The sequence below is a fragment of the Betta splendens genome, chromosome 15, assembly GCF_900634795.4.
Source record: "Betta splendens chromosome 15, fBetSpl5.4, whole genome shotgun sequence".
Taxonomy (NCBI): Eukaryota; Metazoa; Chordata; class Actinopteri; order Anabantiformes; family Osphronemidae; genus Betta; species Betta splendens.
Genome location: NC_040895.2, coordinates 12,218,647 through 12,231,709, shown reverse-complemented (window position 1 = coordinate 12,231,709; position 13,063 = coordinate 12,218,647). Strand labels below are relative to the sequence as shown.

The 13,063-nt window shown below is 50.2% G+C and overlaps 1 protein-coding gene across 5 annotated transcripts in view; it reads right to left on the bottom strand.

Moving 5' to 3' along the window:
* The window catches only part of zmiz1a (zinc finger, MIZ-type containing 1a), a 71,137-nt gene that overhangs the window by 39,903 nt on the left and 18,171 nt on the right, over positions 1–13,063 (bottom strand). For 4 of the 5 annotated variants that reach the window (XM_029175170.3, XM_029175166.3, XM_029175169.3 and 1 more), the window contains exon 3: positions 3,292–3,372. The exons of the other annotated variant lie outside the window; for it this stretch is intronic. The gene's annotated coding sequence lies outside the window, so the exon portion shown is untranslated. The remainder of the gene's footprint in view (positions 1–3,291; positions 3,373–13,063) is intronic. 5 annotated transcript variants of the gene reach the window in all.

The following is a 13,063-nucleotide window of genomic DNA, read 5'->3' as shown; positions in this document are numbered from 1 at the left end:
GCAGCCGAGTGGAGATTTTCAAAACGAATCAGCCGGTATCAAACAGCACCAGCGAGGATATTAATACAAATCTGTGAGCAGTTATCAGCACTCAGGAGGGCGACGCGGTGCCGCGCCTGAACCGGCCCCTTTGAATCGCATCACGGCGGAGGAAGAGGGGGGGGTTTCAATAGAAGCAGTGCAGTCAAACAGCTCCCGTTTCACAAACAACTCTATCGCCAGACAAACACTCTCCAGAGCGAGTGCCTTGTCTTCACGCACGCGTCACGTCGTGGCTCTGCGAGCTGCGGCGTCTGTGTGCAGCTGGTGCGGCGGTGAGTAACGCCGGCTGAGAACAAATAATCTGAAAAGCCTCCAATGCCCCGTGCCTTTGTAAGCTTTACAAAATATTAACCAAATTAATCTACACGGAACATACTGTGCCGCCACTGATTCGCTGTAAAGCAGCAGTCATTCCTCCCATTCATTCTGAGAAACGCAGCCCCACTTCTGATATGTGACAGCCAGGGACAAGGTGTAATTATTCCCCTCCATATATCATGTTTTCCATTAATTAGGCTCGTGCCCGAGAACGTTGCTCTGCTTGTTTAAGTGACAGCCGCAGACTTACGGGCATCTCTCTCTCTCTCTCGCTCCCTCTCAGATTTATTCCTAACTGCGAGCGAGCGTGCCGGGTGAAACGCGTGATTATTGCAGCCAGCGCCGCAGCATATGATCAGAGGTCACATTCATGTTGTGCCCCGCGAAGATATTTTTACAGACAGATATGATGCTCTGTTTAGTGAAGCAATTGCTGCGGGCTTTAAGGCAGAACAAAAGGGCAGAGGTCACTGGGAGCAGGAAGGGCTTCACTCGCAACATGTGACCAGAGAATGAGAGTCGCAGAGTGAAATATATTAAAAAAAAAAAAAAAAAAAAAGAGAGAGAGATTTTATAGATTGCAGATTTAATGTTTGTCTGGTGGAAAAAGAGAGAGATCAGAATTAATCCTCTTAGCTGTTTGTTTGGTAATCTGATTTAGTCAGATTTTTTTAGGTTGCTATCGCTGCTTGTGGTTAGTGATGCTGCCTCCTGGATCGACCGCAGCCATTTTCATCTCCGACACTTCCCGTCGCTCCCTGCGAAACACTGCGGTTTGATCTGGACGTATGAACAAAGTACGGGTATTAGTAAATCCCCGGCGCAGTTCACCAAATCCTGCAATACGTCTGCTTATGAAACGATTCCCTGCTCTGACATGGCTCCAGAGAGGCACGCTACAGTACGACTGTCCCCGCTCCAAATAAATGACCTACTTTGCACATTAACGCACATTTACATGCAGGCAGGATCCAGGGCAGCTTTGTGGTTCCTGTTCCCGGCTCAGACACTTCTCGCTTTAAGTGCATCGCGGCTCCAATCCAATTCTTAGAAAACCCAGCTTTTTTTCTCTCTCTCACACCATATTCGAAGGGATCACTCAAGCAGCGAGCCTGAATGGAGACAGGTTAAACCATATTTCCTCTCGACCAATCGGGGAAATGGATGAATAATGTGCGGCGGATTCTCGAGCCGGGGTAAAGTGTTAAAGGAAGGTGAGGCTGGCGCAGAGGCCCACCCTAGGTGCTCCCAGCACAGGCGGTGCTATTTCCAGACCACCCGCCCCTCCTGTCGCCTCCACCTCCACCTCTGGTGGGGAGAAACCACACGACTGCACAGGCCCCAGCCACCGACATGACTCAAGAAAGGATCTATTATTCACACAGGCTGTTAGGGGACCGGCGCACAAGGGTAGGATGCTGGTAGTGGGACACAAAAAATCACTTTTACTTCACTTTACCTATAATGTCGCAAAGAGCCAACGAGATTATGAGTTAAGCAGTTTTACCAGCAGAGAACAGCAGCTCAGCATCAAAAGAATAGTTACACAATGTCATGCACAAGCAAACATGTTGGGAAGTGAAACAGTTGCTATTAGAACAGTGTGTGTGTGTGTGTGTGTGTGTGTGTGTGTGTGTGTGTGTGTGTGTGTGTGTGTGTGTGTGTGTGTGTTTGTGTGTGTGTGTGTGTGTGTACTGTAGACACAAAGCAGGGAACACAATAGTGCAGTGAAAGTTAACACAGCTTTAGATGTCATATCAAGTTCAGAGGATGCTTGACAGCACAACACTGCTCCACACAACCGGACATGGATGAATGTGTAAGTGCCGCTCTCCGTTTCTCAGGCGCACACGCGGGCCAGATTGTATACGAGCTTGCTCACGGACCATGATAAGAAAACGCGGTAAATGCGTAATCTGATATGCATGACTTGAGGTTTCTGCCTTTCTTTTCCTCTTGGAAATCGCAGGTTGCATCCATAATTTACACCAGCCTCCGTCTGTTTCTCTCTCCTCCGCTCTGCTCCCTCCCTCTTTCTTCTCTCTCCATCTCCCTCTCTCTCTCCTGGCAATCTGGCTTTTGCAGCTTTGCTCATTAGCATATTGCAGAATGTGCAGATGCCACCAAAAATTATTCACCTTCCAGCGCTTTGATGCCGCTTCACATGTACACAAACTACACGGTCGACATTTTGCAACCTTCACAACCTTCCAAACAAAAGCGATGGTACGAGGCATCGTTTACTTCACTGACGTCTTTTACTCTGCAGTTTCCTCAAATCCCCATTCACTTCGATCGCATCAATCAAAGATTGTCATGACTGTGATGATGACTGATGGCTTTATTCAGCCAAGGTTGAGATGAATGTAAGAAAAAACATCTAATTATTGAAGTATTTGAATATAGATTTAGACTGGTGGAAATTGATATTATTATTGATAGAGCCGGAACAAGATCAATAGCCATCAGTTGGTCAATGGTTCTCAAACTTCCAACCCTAGGGACAGATTTAACAGAGCCAGAACTCCAACACTTTGAAGTGTTTGTGGTTCAGCTTTGTCCTCTGTACCAGCTACAGAGTCGTATCCATTTCAGTATCACAGAAAATAGAAGGATTTGGTGACATTCCCACGTGATGACTTGTGTTTTTGTGCCTGAACGTCTGCACGTTCTCCTTTGAATCACGCATCTGTTTGCTATTCACACAGTCGTCTGCCTCAGCGGCTGCACTGTGTAATCTGGTCACCGGTGCATTCTGTTATAGGGCAAAACTCTGGCCTCCACCACACGATCAAAAAAAAAAACAAAAAAACAACAGCATCCAAAATGCAGCGCTCTTATCTTGTTTGCGAAACCACGCTGAAGCGTATCTGTTTCGCCGCAGGAGCTGATGCTTAACTGTTGACACAGGTGATGAATCAGGATGCTTACCAGCGCGTATGAGGACGTTCCTTCCTGTATTCCCTATTAGGCACAAATCTTTCCTTAATCCTCATCAATCACAGCGCGGGTCTGGAATGAAACAGAACAGAATGCAACGCACATCAGGGAGTGTGACGAGACACAATCTGCTTTTTAGTGATAGGAAAACAAGGGGTCATTTATTGAGACGTAATAAAGCGCCCTGTCACGCGTCTGACAGATTGGAAGCGCATAACAGGGAGTGACAGAGCTGGAGATAATGTGCATCTCTAATCCCTGCCAAATATGAAACATGAAATACTTAAATGACAAACGCAGGTTGATTTCCCTTCTTCTCTGTGCGGTGCCCATCTAGTTACAGCAGCTGCTTTGAACTCTCCAGGCTCTAATGACGGCGGCGCTTTCTTCCCCGCTCCCGGCTCTGCTCCGACCGCGACGTGCAGATTCGCTAACGGGGCGGCCGCTCGCCGTCTATCCCCGCGCCGCCGTGCAGGAAGCCATCTTTAATTTACTTATTCCTGCATTTGGAAGTCCCACCTCAATCCATTAATATTCTGCTAGTCTGCTTCCCCGAACCATGTGGATTACGTGTCGTCCACGTGTACAGTAGGCGGAATGAAAAAAAAAATAGACTAGAGCTATCTTCACAGGCTACAGATTGCCCCACATTTAATTACTGTTAACACCAGCGCTAGCAAGCTAAATACGCCTCCATGATTTATTCATTTTTCCCCATATCTGAGTCAAATTAAATTAGTCATATGGGTTTAATTAACTAAATGTGATCTGATATTGTAATTTCACACTTGGATATGGGATACAGAAAAGGGTACTTGAGCACAAAGAAGCCGTGGTAAACCAGCGCTCATTAGAGGCTCTTACGCGTCGTCATGTTGGCTTTAGCAACAGCAGCATTAGCTGAGCGACTGCTCCTAATCAGGGTTTACACACTGGGAGGTTACCTTTATTTCTGGTGAACCAGGATCGCTCTGCTCACACCATCGCTCACTGCTGCCATTAGTCATCGAACTGCAGCTAATCCAAGCACCCCCCCCCCAAAACCCCCAGTAACCCGTTACATACAGTGCATCATTATAAAGACTTCACAGCTGCAATTAGGAGAATTAATTTACACGCAAGACTCGCTGTTATTATAGGTGAGAAAAACAGTCATAAACACAGTATAATCTTTTGTATTGGAAGCTTTGTGAGCGCTCGTGGCAGCGAAGGTCATTGCCGCGCGGCGAAACGCCGCCGCTGGCGCACGCGGGAACGCACTCACCGCAGGACTCGTGTGCGTCTCGCTATTCAAAAAGCACCTGGTAATTTCTATGCCTGAGTGTGTTCAGTTGAGTGAGCGGCTCCAAAGTACAATATCTAATGCTGGTGTTATTTCCCGCTCACACAAAGGCTCCATCATGGCACTAAATGAGCTGCAGTGAGAGAGATTTAAAAAAAAAAAAAAACACGCAGTAATTTACTGATGCCCGGTAATGAAACACGAGGCCAGGGTAGCATGTTTTCTCACTCTCACTGAGGAGGAAATATGGCTGCGTCGAGCTGCACGGAACACAGTTGCGCCGCCTCGCAACTCGGGCAGAATTATCAGAGGGGAAAAAAAAACAAAAAAAAAAAAAACACACAAAACAAATGGAGGCATTGATTCACTAGTTGTTTATTTACAGCCCTCTCTGGAGAAGAAATAAATTCCCATGTTGAGCCTTTGTTTCCCCATCACACTACGCGACGGGACGCGTGAGAAGAGGGGTGAGCGGGCCACACACACACACACACACACACACACACACAGACACACACACACACACACACACACACACACACACACACACTAAAAGAACAGGCGTAAACGTAAACACACAAACGTCTTGCATCTGGATTAATCTCCGATGGGCGTCATCACAGATGCCATTAAATGTAGCAGAAGGCGAGACTCATGCGGGAAAGAGGCTGCCATCTGAATAATTTATTCGGAGGCTCATCTTGTCTCACACCAGGGGGATTTCTGCTTTCAATTTACACTGTTTTCCTCCCCGTATTCAAATCAGGCAGCGGATTTGTTGTGATTGGCACACGGAAGGTCAACGTTAGCGAGCTAGCGTCGGCGCTGCCCTCAGCGGGCCGGTGCGCCGCTCTATTAGCACGCAAGGAGAGCGGTGTGTGCGCGCGTGCGGTAGTCTTTGTTTACCTCGGTGTGCGCCGGGTGACACTGGAGAATAGGAGTGTGGCGCGCGGAGACAGCAGTGTGTGTCTGAGCTTATTAGGCTGCTTTCCAAGGACGCAGGAGGCTCTAGACATTACACTGGCTGGGGGAAAAACACTATTGCTAATCACAGCAGGAAGATGTTAGGACTGCAGACGCAGACCGAGGGGGGGGGGGGGTCGGTGCGGGGGTACAAGGACAAAAGGGAGAGAAGGGTGTGAGACACGAGACGGGACGAGAAGGTGTGAGGAGTCAAGGATGAGGACGTGGGTGGGGGTGGTAGGGGGGGGGGTCATCAGGAGGAGTTGGGAGGAGGATGACGCCATGCGTGTCCTCGCTCTGTGCGTCACACTGGGGCCGCGAGGAGGACGGAGGACGGCTCCTCGGGGCACAGGTCGCCCGTGACAGGATGAGCCGTCATTAGCCGAAGGCGAGCGGGGGAACGAGCTCTCCTGGAGTGACAAAGCGTGTTCTCAAGTCGCCTTTTTTGAAACCCCGCGTAAACACGGCAGCACAAAGAGTCGCGGCTGTTGTGTAATTCTCCGGGGAACCGCTCTGTCTAGTTCACTTCAACGCCCGACGCAGAGCGCTTCCCAGACGGGACGCTCGCTCGGCTACGGAGCAGTCCCGGTCGTTTCCCGTTGTAAATCGCCGCGTGCGATTGTGTGCAAGCCGCCGCCGATGACAGGACTTGGCCGTTCGCGGCCCTCCGCTCCGCGCGCTTTGTGGAAATATCCGTGCAGGAGGGGGAAACTCGGCACCAGCGTGACACAGCATAGAGGAATGCGCCAGCGGATGTGGCTCTCCCTCTCGCTCGCTCGCTCTCCTCCCTCCCCCCGCGCTGCTGCGGGAAGGCCCGTATGCACCCAGTAATTATCAAGGTTATTTTCTCCAGAGGGCCAAATCCCTGTTTATGGGCACGAGCGTGTGTCACAGGGCCCTGGCCGTCAACCCACAGGACGCTGAGGTAGACGGCGGCGGAGAAAACCTCAGCTTCAGCGACGCTGCGGTTTCCAGACCCTGATGTCTCTCTGCTTTTGCTCCCTATTAAAAGAAAAGAAAAAAAAAACAAAAACACGATAGTATTTTTTTTTCGGTAGCTGTGTCATGACCTCAAGTGAGACAGCAATAATGATTTTTCGTGTGAGCTTCAACCTCAGCCCTCGCCAAATAAGCCAGGCGTTATTTCTGGAAACCGCCGGCCGAACGGAGGGTCTCCAGCTGAAGAGAACGAGACGGACGCTGACACACACGGGCCAAGAAGTAGCAACGCTGGACATGAGTGTGTTTATTTGAATGAGCGTTATTTAGTTTTGATGTGTAGACATTACAGCACGGACGAGTTCTGCACACTTTTCTGCCATTACTGGTTCCATGCCGTCTCTTTTCGGGTCCAGACACCCTGCAGAACTGTGACCTGGGCTCCACCTGCACAATTTCCTTATGGCAGCGGCTACAGAGGAAGTGAAGGCTGTGAAAGGCCGCGGACTAACAAGCCCTGTAAAAACACTACAATATAACAAGCCAGGCATTATACCTGTTAATTAGAGGTGAACAGGAGGCGACTTTGTTTCCTGAAAGCGTTTGCCGTAGTGCGACAGAGCAAACACGTGCCCGGAGCAACCTGAAATGCAGGCTCCAAGGCAAATTTGCATGGAGCGAACTGTTCGCCGGGGTCACCGGCGCGCACGGGCCCGAGGAACGGCTGCTCCCTCTCACAAAAGCCGCTTCCTCCTCGTTTCATCGCGTGGGACGGGCCCTGTTGGCGTGCGGAAATGCCTCCAGAGGGAACGAAAATACTGGCAAGTCCCTGCAGCTCCTTCAGGGGAGAGGAGAACGGGTCCTGCAGCTGCGAGAACACACGCACGCACACGCACAACCACACACGTGCACGGAGGTTGAGGCTCCAGTTGCACACAGCGATAACCGTGTTAACCTAAGGAACATAAACACTGGTGTGCGCTTACGGAGCTGACTCCGACGGCACCGAATCTAAAGATGGACTAACGTTGTCGCGACTGCCACAGAATTACAGGCAACATCACAGTAAAAGCTCGCGTCCGATCAGGGGACTTCCAGCACGGCGGTAACATATGGAGAATGGAACTGCATTCCTTCCCAGATTCGTTAAACAGTGCACGCATCGTTGCTTTAGAGGGATCCCGCAGAACAGTTCCACGCGTGGAACCCAGAGGAACACGCGGCCACTTCACCTGCCTCTTAAATTTCGCTAATATTCCATTACTTCACTGCACGGCCTCCTCGGTTGGCAGGAAAAAAACACATGTTTGTAATCATACAACAGCACTCCACCAGCAGATGATTGCAATCAAAAAGTCAATGGCCAGCACTTAAGGCGAGAGCGCCGAGGCAGAAACCCAGCATCCAGCGGAGAACGCGTTTCTTCCTACTTGATTCTTCGTCCGCTGCATCGTCTCTCAATATGAACCAAACATAAAAGTCCAACCATTTAACATAACATTAAATATAGCTCCTCTCCGCTAATTAATTTTGAGCAGCCGCTGCGTTCCCTGCTTTCCAGCGCCGCTGTCTCTCTGTGCCGCCCACATCCACGTTCAGTTGACCCAGGAAATTTAAAACAGTATGCTATTTTTATTTAATATTTCATGTAAATTGCGCCTCCCACACAGAACCAACAGACTCTGCCGCCTACCGCCGTGTCTTTTCATTTCATTACAGCTGTTACAAGTTTTTCCGAGATAAGACCGGGCGTCGAACGCGCGCCGATAATGCATCAAATGCTGATAATAAACAGCGCTTTTTGCTTTAGTTGTTATCATCAGTCAGTGCGGGTCACTCCCTGGTCTCACGTCTCATGTCATTTACTGTATGTAAATGGTATTATGGGAGTTGATAACACGGAAGACGCCCTGCCCTCCTGCCCCCACGGCGGCAGTTTGCTCCCAGTTTCATTTTCCACTTTCGTTCATAGTGGGAACCAGTACCACGTCTCTACTTCGGGGCTTGGAGGCTGTGCAGACAGAGCGGAGCAGCTTCGGAGACAGCTGCTCCACTCTCCCGGGCCGTCAGTCACGGCCGCGCCGGCGCTCCGCTCGCTCCTTTTTAGCCCGTGACAGCAGGCGCCCAGCGATGACACGAGGAGTGTCTCTGGCAGCCAGCAAGGCAGCACTAAACGGACAGAAATATCTGCCCTGACAGACGGACGGGCCGTCACCCAGCGCCGCGTTCGCGCAGCTGTCGCTGAGCTCGCGGCTCTCGGGTTCCGAGCTTCCCGGGTTCACCTCTCTCTCTCTCTACCCGGTCCAAACATCATTTCCCTCATTGCTCCATTCTTGCAGCGATCATATGCTATATTTAAAAGCTACACCCACATTTAGGACATTGTGCTTAGCAGAAGTCAGAGAGAGAGAGAGAGAGAGAAGGGGAGGAAGGAAGGAGGATCAGCTTTCATGGGGCCGTCCGGCACTTGATCAGCGCCGACGTGCACGGGTCGAGCGCTTTGTTCCTTTCATTTCCTCATTCTGTTGTTCTTTCTTTTTCTCTTCCACAGGAATCTGTTCTCCCAGTTTCTCTCTCTCTCTCTCTTTCCATCTGTTTAGCTCTCTCTCTCTCTCTCTCTCTCTCTCTCTCTCTCTCTTTCGCAGCCACAGCCGTTCCCAATTAGACGGGTCAGGGAGAGGAGTGGAGAAAAACTCCGGCTCTGGTATCTGGAAGGACCCAAAGATCAGCGGCAACGAGAAACTGCTGCCGGTTGCGTGTGTGTGTGTGTGTGTGTTTGCATGGGTGTGTGCTAATATTGCATAAATTTGCTCGGTGTCAACAGGTTGTCAGCGACCTCTGACCTCTATATTTGAACAAACACAGGTACGAGCACAGAGGCGCTCTTTCCTTCCTTGCAGTTGGGTTACAACACTCGGGTTTTAAAGGGCGAGACAATTAACAGGCTGCACAGGCGGACACGCCCACACGCCAGGTCTTTGCCCCGCGCGTCACAGAGCTGCATTAGCTGCTTTGTCTCAGCTGTCCCCTCTGAACGGCAGAGAAAGCTGGAGACGGCAGTTTACAAGACACATCTGCAGGTGTTGCATTTCAAACTGAGAAACTCAAGCTGCGAGAAAGAAACACACACACACACTAACAGGCGCACAGATAGAGAAAAATATACAGACAGATTGTCTCCTCTCTCACACATACACGCACACGCACACGCACACACACACGCACACGCACACGCACACGCACACGCACACGCACACACACACACACACACACACACACACACACACACACACACACACACACACACACACGAGCGGCAGGTGCAGTGCGGTTCGGCGCTTCGCCTTCGTGGCACCGAGCCCGACAAACACTGGCACAGCGGAGTGAGAAGAAACCAAGGAGCGCTTAACATCTGCATTGCTCTCTGTGAAAATCCTGACTTAAATGTGAGACAACGCTAAGTGCGCGACAAGACAGAGGCGCAGATCGACTGAATGGAGAGAAAGAATGCGCTTATCAGCAGAGGTCCTGCGACGTGGCTGATGTTTCCCAGCTGCATCGCTGAGCCCTAAACACGTAGCCCCCGACTGATTCCATCCAGGGTCATGGAGCTTCTAGATAACCTTTGTGTGGCTGCGTGAAACACTGCTTCACTTTGTTGCCATACAAGCGCCGGCTCAATGCATTGGGAACAATTTCACCGTCTCACTCCGGAGCAGTGTTTCTACGAGAATCAAACCTATTTGTTACATCTAGGAGTCGAGTAGTTTGGAGGATCTGGTGCAGCAAGTCGGCTAATTCACCATAAGAAAGAGCAATCAGCCGAGCTTCAACCCGCATCCGACCGGCGGCCGATCCAACCTCCTTCCTCTGAGCATCTCTATTGTAATTTGCCGCATTGCATCCTGGTAATCTATGCAAATAGGCCACAGATGGACAAGTGTGGATCTAATTGAGAAACATATGTGTCGCACTTTTAAAAATAATAATTCTTAGTTGTCCCTGTTTATTTTTTCGCTGTCATCCGTCGCTCGTCCTCGACGGTGGCATCGCGCCACGCCATTTGTGAAATTATTCAAATGAGGACACCGTGTTTCTTTTGTTTACTGCCTCGAATGGTGACAAAAGCGAGGTTGGAGTGTTCACGAATGCCATTTCTCACTCTTGCTCTCGCACTACAACCACCTCCTCCCCCTGCCCCCCCCTCTCTCTCTGTGAATCCCGTCCTGGCATTGGAGGAAGGTCCCGGCATTATGAGAAGCCATTAATGAGTGTGTGGCGTGGCGTGTTGTGATGCGCGGCATATTACAGTCATTCATCAGAGCCGGGAGACACTTGACAGGCGGACAGCCAACAGGTTGTGTAATCATATAACACAGCCATGTCAGGCCCGCCACAGCTCCGTGTCCCATTCAGGCCTCTAATGTTGTTTTCCTCTGGGTAATTGACAACGCCAGACAGAGACACCCGGTGATGGATAACATCATGGACCGGCCGGCGCGCAGAGATGCTGGACAAACGGGGGAGGGGGTGTCATTTCAGATTACACCAACATTTAAGAGCTTCAAAGTGTAACTGGCCTCGGATCACGAACCGAAGACTGAGGAGGAAAAGTTGACATGAAGATGAACGACGGGTTACAGCCGTACACTGGATGGATGGATTTTGCTTTTGCCTGGTGTCAGGCTGGACTGAGGGCCCACAGCCCGGATGCTAATCACAGCACTCAGCAGAGCGATCACTTACTGCCAGTAGAACGATGGCGAAGGCAGGAATTCAAAAAACACAGCGGGGATGCAGTTCATTTATACATTTAGGTCATACACTGCACCCACGGAGACATATTACAAATTAGTCATGATTGTGTAAATGGAAAATGGAAATGTCACCAAAAAATCCATTCTAGGCAGTGATCTAAGGTACTGGATTAATTATGTGTGTCACAATGCGACTAAGTAAAAGTGTTACTCTGGTAATTATACTGTGTTGAGGAATGTGTTACTGATACTGCAGCTCCTCCGCACAACACAGCTCTCAGGTGTATCAGAGAAGTGGAGGTGGCCCTGAGGCAGTGTTGGACGTTGTTAAGGATAGCAAGTATCCTCACACAAACTGTTCTGCTCCGTCCCTAAGCTGGAAACGAGAAGACAATGTTCTCTCTCATCCTCCCACTCTCACCACTTTATACCTCTGCTTGTTTGTGAGATGTGTCTTGCAGCACACCATCCAAAAAAGAAAAAAAAAGGCCAGCTTGTATAAGTGGAAGAAGACAATGAGCACAATGAATATCACCGGCAGGATAAAAATACACGGTCTTGTCTTTTAAATGTGATCACAGTCACCGCAGCGGCAGCGCGCTGGGGTGAAGCTCGACGTGTCCCGCCGAGACTAATGTTCCCTCTGATGCTCCGCCGTCGATCCGTGTCGCCGAAAAACTACACGCACGAGTTCCAGACAAGGAACGCCGACGGTTTCCTGGGCACTGCCCTATGGTGAGTCTACACAAAAAACACCTAGCCAATGTTAAGACTCGCGAATCGTAAGGACTGGGATGCATTTTCCTCTGCTAATCCTTGGGATCCCATGACATGCAACACCAAGGTGTAGACAGCGGCTTGAAAGCGTCTGATGGAGAAGAACCAGAGCCACCGTTAAACCTATTTGATGTTCTTCAACCTCAGAGTTTCTGCAGAAAGAGTGAACATTCTGGGACAAATTATTTTTAGTGTTCCATATTCAAACAGAGGTTCTGTGAATCTTTTTCACAGACAGCCGACAGAATAGATGCAGGATGACAAACAGGCACGAATCACTTGTCTCCGTGTTCCCTTCTCACAGCAGCAGATCCAGTCCGATCTAAGTGCATGAGCTCCGGACTAAAGCTGCGATGCCTTGGTGCAGAACTGGGCATTTCTCCTGCAGAACGGAGCGAGCACAGTCGAGGAATCCGCCCGGACGCTGCACGCTCAGACTCACAAACACGACGCTGCACAACGGCCGCAGTGTTCAGGGTCAACATTGACCAACGCCATGTGGCGCTACCATTAAAAATGCATCCAATCATAAATTAGTGGCGTGTAAACAGCAGGAGTCTGTAACATGTTTGCAGTGATGATAGGTTTTCTGAGCAACTCAAGGCGGTGGAGCTCCACATTCGGCCAAACTCCGCCTCGGTCGCGCGGTTGTTTGATCGAGCGTTAGCATGCCGTGTATGAGGTAAAACAACAGGTAACATCAGGTGGGGTGAACGGCGGGAAAAAACAACAACCTCGACCTCCCTGCCACTCGCTGCAGCGTCTCCAGTGCTTCGATTTTGGGACGTCGCTCGCGGGCGGTGCATTAAACCTGACGCGGCTCGCGCGCCGCTGTTAGCGTGCTAATCGCTTTAGCTGATCCATGCTAGTCGCGTGCACGCGTGTGTGTGAGGCAGACATTTCCTGGGTGCCACCGCTCCACGTTCACTCGCACTAGTGGCAGATTGAACACCACTTTCTGTTTTGGCCCCCCACGGCTGCTTTTTAATCCCGGGTATCAGAGAAGACAGGAAAAAAAGGCGAGAGTGTAACGACCACGACTACC